The following is a 14149-nucleotide window of genomic DNA, read 5'->3' as shown; positions in this document are numbered from 1 at the left end:
AAGTGAGACAAATAAAAAATAAATGAAAAGGCTACTGAGGTTAGATTTAACATCATACGACTACAAGTGTCCCCTAAACAAAACAATGTAAATAAAACAAACTTCGAAAAAGACAGGACAAGGAGAAGAACAGTGTGAACTAATGGAAGTGGTTAACCCGATGGTTTCTTCCCCACAAATATTGCATCCGGATCTAACAAAAAGCGTGTCCTTTCCATTTGCAACTTTCCATGATGTAACACGATGCCAAACAGATAGATCTCGCCTCAATTTGAATTTGAACCATTTTGATCTTTAAAGATGATAGATTTCAAGTTCTAAGCTATATCTACATTTGCATAGTTCATTTTAGATGTCCCCGATCAAGTCAACATAAAAAGGAAAATAATGTGAGTAAGTTTTTAGATGTCAACTCAGAGCACTCACCGTATTTGCTAAGCAAACAGTGGTAATGAGTACTAGATATTTATTGAAAAGGTGTGGCTTGATACAAACCCTCACCACCTTAGGTGAGATTCATTTCACTGCATTGTGACACAAAAACATTGACCCCATCCCTCACCCAAGACATTAGTTGGGTTAATTGCATTTCTTCAGTTTGGGATTTAATGGATCGATAAGTATAGTGCAAAACACTTAATTCAATGCAATATAAAGACAAATGTCAAAACTCAACACCAAAGATCTTTTTTTTTTTTTTTTTTTTTTTAATAAATAAAAAAATACCCATATATAATCAGCCTCCCCACATATATAAGCATTAAAATACCCAAAGATCAATAAGTTAATAATTACCTTCCATCAACAAAGCTCAAAACCACCTTGGGCAATTTCCCATTCCCTTCCGTGACTTTAACGCCTAAGCTAGTTTCTGAACTTAAGCTTGCAAATGCCATACCACTAAATATGTACAACAAAATAATAATAATAAATATAATTTGATTGGTGCCCAAGAAGAGAAATGGAATTCCTCCAAAACTATATTGGCTGCAACACTCATGTTTAAATTTAAATAGGGTCTAAAGTGTCCAAGCTTAGATTTACCTCATACTTACCTGACCATGGAAAACAAAAGTGGCAAGATACTTGAATGAAGTTGGGGCTGATTCCTACTAAGCACACCCCCCCCCCCCTCTCCCTTTCCTCATTATTGTTATTTTTTCTACTAATACCCCAAAACAAATTTATCAACTAACCGCGTGTAGTGGGGTGTAAGCTATTGTTCATTATTCCGAACTTACCAAAATATTTGAACAGGTGACCTTAGTCCAAGGACACCTAGCATCTTCATTATCTAATAAACATGAATGGAAGAATAAACCACAAGTCACCTCATGGAAAACTAATCCTACCATTAAAACCAGAAAATCAAACATTGAAAAGCACAATAACAATTATCAATTTCTCTATTAAATTTTTTTATACATTATCATGTATCAAAAACATTGGATAAAGCCCACTTTTATTTTGTAATTTGTTTGTTCTTGTTTAAGCCCGGGTTAGTAATTTATAATTACTTGTTGCGTGTTACTTATTAGCTATGATGAGTTGATGACCATATAATATGGAAACTAAGACACGTAAAACAATGATAACACAATATCGAGATTGCATTCTAGTTTAGGTCACTGTGTTTTTGTTGATAATTTTTTCAATTCTAAAATCGCAAAAACTGCATGACCCCGAGCTAAATTCAGTGAAATTAACCTCAAAATTAAACTAATTTCTCTCCCAAAAGCATCAAATTCACAAAAAAACATCAAAGATCATAGTATAAACTAACTAAGCTTCAATCTTTCAATAAGTAATCAAACAAACTAATCAATATAGGTAACAAGTAAGTAAAAAAAGTAACAAAATTTCGAGGTTAACAATGTCACAGTTTATAATAAATAACCGAAATTTAAGTTAAACAACCACAACAAATAACTAATGAAAATGAACAGATAACACACTTTTACGATTAGTGAAAACCCAATTTTCAAAAAATTGAAAACCCAAATTACTTGTTACCTTACTTAAAGTAAGCTTTCTTCTCTAGATCGGGAGATTTTGCGTTGGAATAATGAAGAAAGGTTTGTCCTTTGGGTACCAAAGCAACTAACTTGAAAACCCTTAGAAGATCGACCAATAAACAAATTATCATCAGTAATGAATTAAAATTGAGAAAGATAGAGACGAAAAGGAAGAAGAAATACCTTATCTGGCTCTTGGTAGAGGCGGCAGCAAGAACCAGCAGCGCCAACACTTCACCCCTTCTCCCCCTTTTGCTCACTCTTTTCATACTCTGACTCATGGCTATGTTGACCACTTCACCTGATAAGCGCGAGGTGAAATAATCCCCGCTTAAACTTTAGCCTTTTTCTTTTGTTTTTTTTTTTGGTTAATTGGTCTCACTTTCTCTATTTCATTTTAGCATTGGTCACAGTTGACTATCCGTTAGTTAATATCTGGATAAACGTCACAAAATAATCCCGGTAATTCAGTAACGGTTAAATAACTTTGTAACGGAATACTAACCGTTATTAATTTACTAACGGATGTATATGTGTTACAAACGTGAAATTGCAATTGTTAGAAAATCCTTGTTATGGTGTAGTGTAATGAGGAGTCATCTCACTGTGGTATCGAGGATCGACTGCCTATTGCTATTCTTTTATGTGTTAATATGCTTTTAGTTGACTTAGCTAGAATTGTCGTGTCTTAATAACCTGATATTTTTGGAAGGAGCACTTTGGATGTTATTCTAAAAGTAGCAACTAAACTAGTTAGGAATTCCAAGTTTGGGCGAAGTCGCATCTCGTTTAGGGATGTAAATGGGGCGGGTTTCCCATCCCCATCCCCGACTTCAATTTCATTCTCCATACCTGCCTTATCCCCACTTGAATGGCAGTCGAGGGGTAGGGTTGTCAATGGGTCGGGTAAGAATTGATACCTGATCCAATCCGAACCAATCAAAACGGGTCTGGGATAGGTATAGTTACCATTTTGGACCGGTTTTAGGTCCTCAAAATAGAACCGGACTCTTATTGGATTGGTTATGGATTAAGTGTACGTGTATCGAACCGTTATGGTCCCGATCCGGTTGAAATTTTGGACCTTATTGTTCCAAAATCCTAATTTTCCTCCTCCATATAAAGATTCAGCAAATGAATAAGAGATGCATGCTTCCCAGTAACAATTTTTTTTTTGTTCGTAATAAGCTTTTTTAATAGGTTTTTGTGATGTGCACCGTTAGAAAAAATAATAAACAAGAGTTGATATAACTCAAGGTTGTAAGCTCTTGTAATGACTTATCTTTTTTAAATAATGTGTATGTATTTTGGATTAATGTATATTATTTATATTTTGCAAAAATAAAATTATATATATTTAATGTTTGTATAACGAAAATTAAGATCCAATTACAAAAAGACCCAGTCCACCCGGTCAAAATTAAGGTTGTTGGTTCGGAATGGATCAGATCTAGAATCAAGAAAAAGTTTTCGGTTCGGATCTGGTTCTCTAACTCAAGAATCTAATCGGGTCTAGTCCGGTTCTGGATTTGTATTGTTGAGAAATATAATGGTTTTAGATTCTCTTATATCCTGACCGATCCAATCCATTGTCAGCTCTAGCCGGGGGGATTCCCCACACCCGCCCACTAGGGTACCGGGTTCCCCATATCCTCCCCACCCCCATTAACCAACCAAATAATAAAATTTATTATATTTGTTCTCATCTAACTAAACTATTTTTCATCAATATATTAAAGAATTTATTGAATTTTGCATCATCCTAGTAGAAAGATTAATATGGTTTCAAGAACAAGGCATTGAGATTAATTTATACTCTTACAACATTTTTATAAATATACATAATATATATACTAAATACTTAATCGGGGAGGGTAGGGGACCTCAGGCCAATCCCCGTCCCTGCCCATATACGATTGGGAGTAGGGGTGATAAAAGGGTCGGGCCAGACTAGCATGGCTCTCAAACCATAAAAGCTCTCATGATTGAGGGACATGTTAGCTCACCCCTATTTTGTATTGAGGGCTAGGTCTAGTAGGGTCAAACATGAAAACTCAAGCCCTTAACTCGCCCCTCGACCCTCATTTTTTAGGGCCAAATGAGGGCCAGGTCGGGACCGATCTAATTATACTTTACTAGTTTACATTTTTTTTTTTGTGATTTTTTTATTTATTTTTATCATACTTTGATTATGTATATCAATTTTAACTAAGTATATAAAACTAATTCCTATGTCGTTAAAAATATATATATATAGATGGTGGAAGAGATGATATTCTTAAAACATCTACATTTTTGGATTTGCTTTTATGTATGACTTATATACCTATCATTCAATCAATTGCAAAAACTATATATGTTATGTTATGTTCTAATCTATCCTATATTGAAAACTAATTTAGTGATTTTTTTTTTATACAACTTAGATTATTAGAGTATAATACATAAGTATAATGTAAAATAATAAGAAAACGTATGAGGGTCAAGTGAGGGCTTAATGAGGGCCGGCCCTCAAATTTGTGAAGGCTAACTTTTGAGGGATTGAACATGCAATTTTGAGGGACGGGTCGGGTCGGGGCAGGTTGAGGCCCTGAGGGCCAAATACCCCTACCCAAAACTGTAATACTAAACCCCGTAGAGACAAAGCGTTTTGGTAAATTATGTGTTTAATAATCATGAAATAATTATATTTTTGTACTTTTGCAGATTTTCGCAATTAACATGAATATGATGATAAAACCTGCATCAAAGTACGGGAATACTGTGCATACTTGAAGTCTTCCCACTCAGCCCCAGTGAAGCCCAACAACTGCCTGACTAGAGCCGAAGATTCCAAAGGGACAAAACCAGTGCAGAACGGGTCCACATGTAAAGAAGTAGCAAACTTCTGAAGCTCACATCTTTCAAACCTAGACGCCGATTTCGACAAGTGAACTGCCAAAATAACCAGGGCGACGAGCTCTACGCAAAATTATAAAAACACCAAAATTCGAATCACCACTAGACACAACACGTGGACCCACAAGAAATGATGAGTCATCATGCATAGAGAAGTGGCAAGTGATTGACACTTGTGTGACACCTTGCAAATAAGAAAAGACAAACTTTGTTAATAAAAAGTTTGGATTTTTGCAAATAAGGAAAAGACAAAACTTATAAATGTTAAGCCTTCACGTGAGATTCCAAAAGGGGATATATATTTTGGATGAAAGAAGGGGGGAAGCTGGACTTCTTGCATTTTCCAGTTTTGTATTTACATTTCATACGTAGTATTTTCCTTTCTTTGAAGTTTGTATTAGGTTGTACAGGAAGTCTTGAACTTCAAATAAAATATATTTTCTTCAAGTTAAATTCCAGTTATTCATTTACTTATTTTTACTTTTCATTTCATACATGCAAGACAATCAATCCATCCAAGGACCATGAGCTAAAACCCTCCTAATGGGAGGGTTAATGATGCTTATGTGAGGATCAGGTTACATTTTAGTGTTCCAGAATCACTACTTAGGAAATAAGTTTAGATTATACATCCGGTCCCAAAATGAGGGAGTCTGACCAAGTTTGGAGTGTTGACACTCCAAAACAGTCTCATGCGAGACCTAGTTTACACTAGGTCTAGTCTTGTGCGAGACCCTATGGTGGCTGTTAGCCCTTTGGTTTGTCCAGCTGGTGTAAAATCAAACCAGGAGCTGAAGTGATATTCCAGAGATGGAATGTTAATTCAACTCCTCATGCTAGTGAGATAAACTCATAGATGAGTGCATCTCACTAGGGATCGTTACTTGATGTCGTTTTAGATTTGTCTATGAACTTGAGACAGATTATAGCAGTAGTAATAAGGTACTATAACTTTTGTAACTGACCTTGCATGATTATGATTAACCCTGTTCTTGTATCTCTCTCTCTATTTAGTTTACTTAGAAAGCAATCGTTGTAATTTACGTTAACTTGCATTCCAAGTTTTAATTGAGCAACATAAGAAATAACCTAAAATCCTACTCACTAATTCTCTTGAAGCTATAATTTCAGTTGCGAACCTTGCCTAGTCCAAAGGTTTGGACGATCTCTTACTCGATCTATGCTACCAACCCACGTGAGTAAGGTAACTTGACTAATCGGACGTTTACGGACTTTGGACTCAAAAGAACAAAGCCCTAAAGCATTGTTTATCAAATGGCGCCGCTGTAGGTCTAAAGACTCCGGACATTAAACATAACAACTGGAATACATCTTTGGACAACCCCCCTCTCCTACCCCCTTATCTTTTCGATTTTCATTTATTTTTGTGATACTAACGTTTCTTTTACCTGCTTGTACCAACTTTTATTTTTCTACTTACAGGTATCTGTGAACTAGATCGGGATTATCATCCTTAGCACATTCTAAGAATACTGTAAGAAGTTGAAGTCTCAAGATCGATCAACCAATCTCCCAAAAACTTTCCGGGGTAGCGCGCGAGACTTTCCTGGAGTATCAGCACTCTATTTTTCAGGCCCAATCCAGTTCTATTCTCAGTATTGTTTTGGAATCTCTGGACCTGGTCAACTAACTTCCAATTAATTCATGAGCTCAAGAGTTAATTTGGTCATTTAATTCTAATAGGTGAAGTTGCGGGATGCCAGGTTTCGCATTCTTAAATGTACATAACAGTAACTTTCTGGGACCCACGATTAGACAACTTAATTTTTATATTCTGTGAGAATCTAACCAAAAAGCCTCAAAATGTGTAATATATGAGTAATGACACAGATGAGTAGTTTTTCCGAATATAGAAGTTCACGCGTCTACTTACTTGATCACTACCTGAATCCTAGGTGAGAATTTAAGACTTATTTGGATCGATATAGCCAAAAATTCATACATGTACAATTTTTACCGCTAGTCACCCCACTGAACCTTTCATTAACCCTTCCATTTTCACCAAAAAAATATTTACCCATCTATTAACCACAAATAAATAAGCCCACTGAGATGATGAGTATGAGAAATTGGATGAAGTGTGGGAAAATAAAGAGAAAAACTTGTCACAAATCAAAATCAGTTACCTACTTCAGAAGAAAAGAAAAAGAAAAATAGAAATATGTTTTCAAAAATCAAAAGAAAAGTCAAGGTTAGAATTTCCCCAAAATCAAATCAAAAGGGAATACAAAAGTCTAAAAAAGCTAAGTATGGAAACTCATGTTAGAAGTAGGAAAGAAAATAAGGATTTCTCTAGTGAAAATATCTCGAATACCTTATTCTCTCATACTTATTATTTTTAAATTTTCCATTCCATTTTGTTCTACACTACCACCTAAGTCCCATAATACTCTAGCTCAATTAGGAGTAGGATGGTGTGATAATAAGTAGTAGATGTGAATTCTCGACCTCAGCTCCTCTTATTGTCAGTGAGTATGTGAGGAAACGTGTTCCTACTGCACATTGGAGTTAGCAAAACTTGAGTGAAAAAAAAATATGAGAGAATTTGTGTTTCGACACATACCTGTGAGAACTTACTTAAGGACGTTATCCGAAGGATCCAAAAACGGCCCTGCTCGTATATTTCATTGTAAAGATCACTGCATGCATGTTCATATGTAGATGTTTTGATTATTGTATGTATATTAACTTGAATTTCAAAAGAATTAATCCTTGTTTCCCTCGCTAGTGAGATGTATAGATATATGAGAGTAATTACGGGAACAAGCCTTTGTTACTGAGTCGTTGTAGTATAGATGAAGTTTGTGAGTATCTTCTCGGGAAAACTCTCATAAGGCTATAACTCGTCCACTAGGGAATTTCTAGTGGTTTAAGGTCTTGTTGCATACGATCAATGCAACTGCACTCTGCGAAATGAAACTTAGTTTAGGACAACACATTTTTGGGCACTTATCGTTTTTATGTCTCTTATTTGCTTGAGGACAAGCAAAGTGTTGTTTGGGGGTAGTGTGATAAACACCCAAAACTGTAATACTAAACCCGTAGAGATATAGCGTTTTGGTAAATTATGTGTTTAATAATCATGAAATAATTATATTTTCGTATTTTTGCAGATTTTCACAATTAACGTGAATATAATGATAAAACCTGTATCAAAGAACGGGAATATTGTGCATACTTGAAGTCTTCCCACTCAGCCTCAGTGAAGCCCAACAGCTGCCTGACTAGAGCCAAAGATTCCAAATGGACAAAACCAGTGCAGAACAGGTCAACGTGTAAAGAAGTAGCAAACTTTCGAAGCTCACATCTTTCAAACCTAGACGCTGATTTCGGCAAGTGAACTTTCAAAACAACCAGGGTGACGAGCTCTACGCAAAGACAGAAAGTTGTAAAAATGCCAAAATTTGGGCTGCCACTAGACACAGTACGTCCCACTTTGCGGGTCTACAAAAAATGATGAGTCATCATGCATAAACAAGTGGCAAGTAATGGACACTTGTGTGACACCTTGCAAATAAGAAAAGACAAAACCATAAATACATGACTAGACTGGTGAAAAAAGAAAAAGACAAACTTTGTTAATAAAAAGTTTGGATTTTTGCAATTAAGGAAAAGACAAAACTTATAAATGTTAAGTCTTCACGTGAGATTCTAAGAGGGGATATATATTTTGGATGAAAGAAGCGGGGAAGCTGGACTTCTTGCATTTTCCAGTTTTGTATTTACATTTCATACGTAGTATTTTCCTTTCTTTGAAGCTTGTATTAGGTTGGTACAGGAGATCTTGAACTTCAAATAAAATCTATTTTCTTCAAGTTAAATTCCAGATCTTCATTTACTTCTTTTTACTTTTCATTTCATACATGCAAGACAATCAATCCATCCAAGGACCATGAGCTAAAACCCTCCCCTGGGAGGTTAATGATGCTCATGTGAGGATCATGTTATATTTTAGTGTTCCAGAATTACTACTTAGGAAATAGGTTTAGATTATTCATTCGGTCCCAAAATGACAGAGTTTGACCAAGTTTGGAGTGCTGACTAGCTAGAGGTGCGCACATGTCGGTTCGGGTCGGGTTTGACCAGAAACCGACCACCGAACCGACCTGGTCGGTTCCACAGTCAAGCAAACCGAATCCGAACCGAGAAGAATTGAAACCGATCCAAAACCGATTCGAAATTTCGGTTCGGATCGGCCGGTTTCTCAAATCCATGTCAATTTCAAATAGAAACATCAAAACAAAAAAAGAAATTCAAAAAACAAATGATGTTTATTGCCCATCTTCTTTCTTCTTTGATTTTAACACTTCAATGTTTATGGTTCCAATTTAGAAAGAGAGAGAGATTTGAATGGAGAAATTATTAGGTGATAACAAACGAGTAGAAACCAATTAGGGGAAGCAGTTTTTTTTTTTTTTTTTTTTTTGATTTTGGTAGAGTAGTTAGGAGGGAGGAGAGTTAGGACGGTTGAGAATGAGATTTGAAAAGGTAAGGATTCCAATTATATTTTATTCCAAGATCTAACGGTTAAAGGGTATTCTTAACATCTAATATAATGGTCGAAAACCGTAAGTATTTATAAACCCTAACTAAAGCAGTTCGGATCGGATATTGCGGGTTTAAATTATTGAAAACCGAAATCTGAACCGACCCAATCAGTTACTAAACTTTTCAAACCGAACCAAACTGGTTTTATGAAAAACTAAACCAAAACCGCTCGGTTTGGTTCAGGTCGGTCGGTTCAGTCGGTTTTGGCGGTTTTATGCACACCCCTAGTGTTAACACTCCATAACAGTCTCGTGTGAAACCCATTTTACACTAGGTCTAGTCTCGTGCGAGACCCTATGGTGGTTGTTAACTCTCTGGTTTGTCCAGCTGGTGTAAAATTAAACCAGGAGTTGAAGTGATATTCCAGATATGGAATGTTAATTCAACTCCTCATGCTAGTGAGATAAACTCAGAGATGAGTGCATCTCACTAGGGATTGTTACTCGATGTTGCTTTGGGTTTGTCTATGAACTTGAGATGGATTAGAGCTGTAGCGATAAGGTACTCTAACTTTTGTAACTGACCTTATATGATTACGATTAACCCTCTTTCTGTATCTCTCTCTCTATTTAGTTTACTTAGAAAGCAGTCGTTATAATTTTACATTAACTTGCATTCCAAGTTTTAATTGAGCAACATAAGAAATAAGCTAAAATCCTACTCACTAATTCCCTTGAAGTTGTAATTTCAGTTGTGAACCTTGCCTAGTCCTAAGGTTTGGACGATCCCTTACTCGATCTATGCTGCCAACCCATGTGAGTAAGGTAACTTGACTAATCGGACGTTTACGGACTTTGGACTCAAAATAACAAAACCTTAAAGGATTGTTTATCAACTACTATATTTTGAAATACTTTGTTACAAACCAAGTTGTTTACGTGTAAAGAGACTGGTAATTGGTGTGAGACTTTTTTATTTGATATGGATTTGTTGTACAATTTGGTTTTTTCTAGTGTTCTTATCTTATATCTCTACTACTTATAAGTGGCGTGACCTAGCTAGCCATATGAGTATGTTATGTTATGTATGTTCTAACACATCCTATTTCTGCGACACGTGTTCTCTTTGCTACATCTGTGCGTTAGCCGTATCTGTTCTAACATTTTGTTTTTTTGTCCAATCTAAAATTTTGTTTTCATTCGGGGCCACAAGCCATAAAAGCGTGTCTGTCCAATAATCAAAAACTTATAATTTGTAAGGTCCCATGCATGTATAAATTCATGCGTAGCACGTGCACCATTCTAGTATGTTTGATGATTCTGTTTGTATATATTAAAAATTAATTAAAAAAAAATGTAAGAGCATCTCTAGGAGGTAGTATCACCTCCAAATTTCTCCAAATTTGCTTCCAAGTCTCGGAATTTTGCGGAAAACCAACTCTAGGTGAAAGCAAATTCGGTTGTATCACCTGTCTAGCCGCATCCGTGGAAGCAAATTTGGGATTTCGGATGCGGATGTAGCGTGACAGTGGTAATGTCACGTGCCACTACTAATGTCGCCCCAAAATTTTTGTTGACTTTGACCAGCACACCGCGTCATTACTAATGTCGCGCGACATTCCTACTACCGTACGACACTATCACTGTCGCGTGCTCCAACAGGAAAAAAAGAGGCAAAAAAATGTTGGAATTCTACATCCATATATCTACACTCATTTCCTTATTTATTTTACGTACACTCAACCCAAACATTCTAATCAAACAACTTAACCATTTCACATCAATCATCAACAAACAATACACACACAATGCTAAAAAATGGATCACGAAGTGTATGAGATTTTCTTCTTCAGTCTTTATCTTTGTCTTCTTCTTCATCTTCTCCGGTGGAAGACTCGGTAGATAGTCTTGATGAGAAATTTGTTAATTTCATTCCCCTTATGAAGCACAATTTGGATATACTTGCACAAACACAAGTATATTATCCGAAGACACCATATGGTGGTTCAAATAAGGGTCGAAAAGTGAAACATATAAACTATGCTTTGACTTTAGAAATCTAAGGCCAACTACTTCGTCGATTGTCCTATTTTTCCGAAAGAGGATTTCAAACGGCGCTTTCGTATGAAAACATCTTTATTCCTTCCCATCTTCAACGATATTCAGACTCATTTTAAGTATTTTCAGCCTAAATTTAACAATGCTGGTAAACCTGTAATAGATCATTTGATCAAGGTGGCTGCATATTTGTGTATTCTTGGTTATGGTACAGTGGTTGATCAAATTTACGATCAATTATACATTTATGAGAAATCTAGAAACTAGGCGTTGAGGCATTTTCTGTGATGCAATTATCAAATTGTACGATTCAATCTACTTGCGAAAGCCAAATATTGCAGATACATAACGCTTGCTTGCACATTCTGCCAAACGTGGATGGGCGAGTATATTGGGAAGCATTGATTGCATGCATTGGAAATGACATAATTGTCCAACTGGATGGCAAGGTGCTTACAGTGGTCGTTATGGAAAACCATATGTTATTCTCGAAGCTGTTGCAACCGAAGACATGTGGATATGACATTCTTTCTTTGGGATGTCAGGGTCACACAATGACATCAACGTGTTGGACAACTCGCCAATATTTGAGCACGTGATCAATGGTACTTCCCCACCTGTTTATTTTGATGTAAATCATCATAACTTCAATATGAGTTATTATTTAGCTGATGGTATCTATCATGACTATGTGACATTTATACAAACAATTTCAAAACCTAATGTTCTAAAGACAAAATGGTTGGCAACGATGCATGAAGTTGTAAGAAAATATATTGAAAAAGTTTTTGGGGTTTTGCAATCTAAATTTGGGATTTTGGTAAAAAATTGCAAATTATGATATGTGGAGACAATTGGTACTGTACGTTATCAGAGCATGTATCATATTGTACAATATGATAATTGGAGCTGAGAATAAAAATTATGAAATGAGGAGGTACATTTCTTATCTATAAGGGCAACCACATATCCCACCTACTCGAGAACACTACATTGAGGAGACTTTACGAGTTCAATCAGAGACTATGCATGATAGACTTAAAAACAACTTTGTTGAGCATCTATGGAGCATTAGAGGTGACTGACGTTGATTGTTGTAATTTAATTTAATTTCGTAGATGCATGTTTCTTCTTAATCATCAATAAACAATATTCTTAATCATCAATAAACAATATAGTAGATGCATGTTTCTTCTTAATCATCAATAAACAATATTCTTAATCATCAATAAACAATATATATATATATATATATATATATATATATATATATATATATATATATATATATATATATATATATATATATAAAATTCATTAATATTGTTTATTGATGATTAAGAATATCTAAATTTAAACTAACATATATTTATAGAAAATAAGAGTTCATTCATATTAAAAATATATATTTCGTTACATAGTCATAGAAAATAAAATGATTAACCACTCTTAATCTTTTCCATTACAACACCCAACCACTCACATTTTCCACGCATTAAGCATTTCAATAGATCAAGATATTTTCCTTTAAGGTTTGCGCACTTTTTCAGTTCTCTAACACCATCATAACCATTTGGGCATGATATATGTGCATAGGGGCAATACCTATGCCAATGATCATCCTTGTCACAACACGTGTATATCAACAAACTGTCTCCATATATATACTCTATACTAGGGCATATATCATACATGCATTTCAAAATTTTGACTTCTTTACCATATTCGTTACAGCTTCTATATATGAGCATATAACCTTGACAATGTGATGCTTTAGGACACCTTACATTCAAATACTTGCATGATAAAGCAAAGTGTTTCCTTGAGGTGCAAATTTGGCACCTCTCTTGATCGAGTGTATCAAAATAACATGATTATTAAGTTGATTGCCAACGTTGGTATGTTGGCTAGTTTTTTGCAATAATGATGAAGAAGAAGTAATGGTAAAATGAAATGGTTGTAGAGATAGTTTTGGAGTGTGGGGTGAAAATGAAGCAATTTGTGAAATTTGCGTCTTTTTTCTCGATAGCACGCGACATTGGTAATGGCGCACGACGGTACCAATGGCGCGCGACAGTGGTACTGATGCACGACATTACCAATGACGCGCATGGTATACCCTACTATCAAATTTGTGTCCAATATTTGCGACCACCTAGAGTTGGTAAAAAAAATTTGAGGATACTTTATTCAAATTTGCAGGTGATATTACCACCACCTAGTAGGGGTGGGCAATGGGCCAGGTCGGGATAGCCCGACCCTAAATATTTAAAGCCCTTCAAATATTAAGGTCGGGTCGGCCCGGCCCTAAAGTCAGCATTGGGTTGGGTCGGGCCGGGTTATAAGTTTAAATCTCAAGTCTTGACCCTACCCTAAGCCCTCTTTAAAGACTTTAGGGCCGCGCCTATATATTTTATTTTTTTTACTATATCAGTTTAGCCTAGTGCTCATTGTTCTTCATGGTTGCTAGGTTGACAAGTTTTTGTTATATATGACAAGTTATTGGAAGTATTTTTGGGTGTAAGTGATAAATTATAAATGACAATGCTATTTTAATTGAAAATATTTAGTAAAGAGTTGGACAATTATGGTATGTGTTTTTATAGTGAAAGTGTGAAACTATAACTAGGACTTAGTTAGGGTCGGGCTAATGAGGGTTGAATTAGGGTC

General features: G+C 35.6%; 1 long non-coding RNA gene across 2 annotated transcripts; it reads right to left on the bottom strand.

The window, feature by feature from the left end:
• Window positions 1–830: 830 nt before the first annotated feature.
• LOC147514649 (uncharacterized) lies at window positions 831–2372 on the bottom strand. Of its 2 annotated transcripts, none has more exons than XR_015213249.1 (3): window positions 2199–2372; window positions 2014–2114; window positions 831–900 (listed from the first exon to the last, which is right to left on the bottom strand). It is a non-coding gene; the product is annotated as an uncharacterized LOC147514649 (long non-coding RNA). The 2 variants fall into 2 exon arrangements; XR_015213248.1 differs by lacking the exon at window positions 831–900 and adding an exon at window positions 1188–1294 and having other exon boundaries at window positions 2199–2371.
• Between the last annotated feature and the right edge of the window lie 11777 nt (window positions 2373–14149).

The sequence above is a fragment of the Coptis chinensis genome, chromosome 2, assembly GCF_015680905.1.
Source record: "Coptis chinensis isolate HL-2020 chromosome 2, ASM1568090v1, whole genome shotgun sequence".
In the NCBI taxonomy this organism is placed as follows: domain Eukaryota; kingdom Viridiplantae; phylum Streptophyta; class Magnoliopsida; order Ranunculales; family Ranunculaceae; genus Coptis; species Coptis chinensis.
The sequence above is the reverse complement of the archived record's forward strand: the minus strand, read 5'-3'. Positions and strand labels throughout refer to the sequence as shown.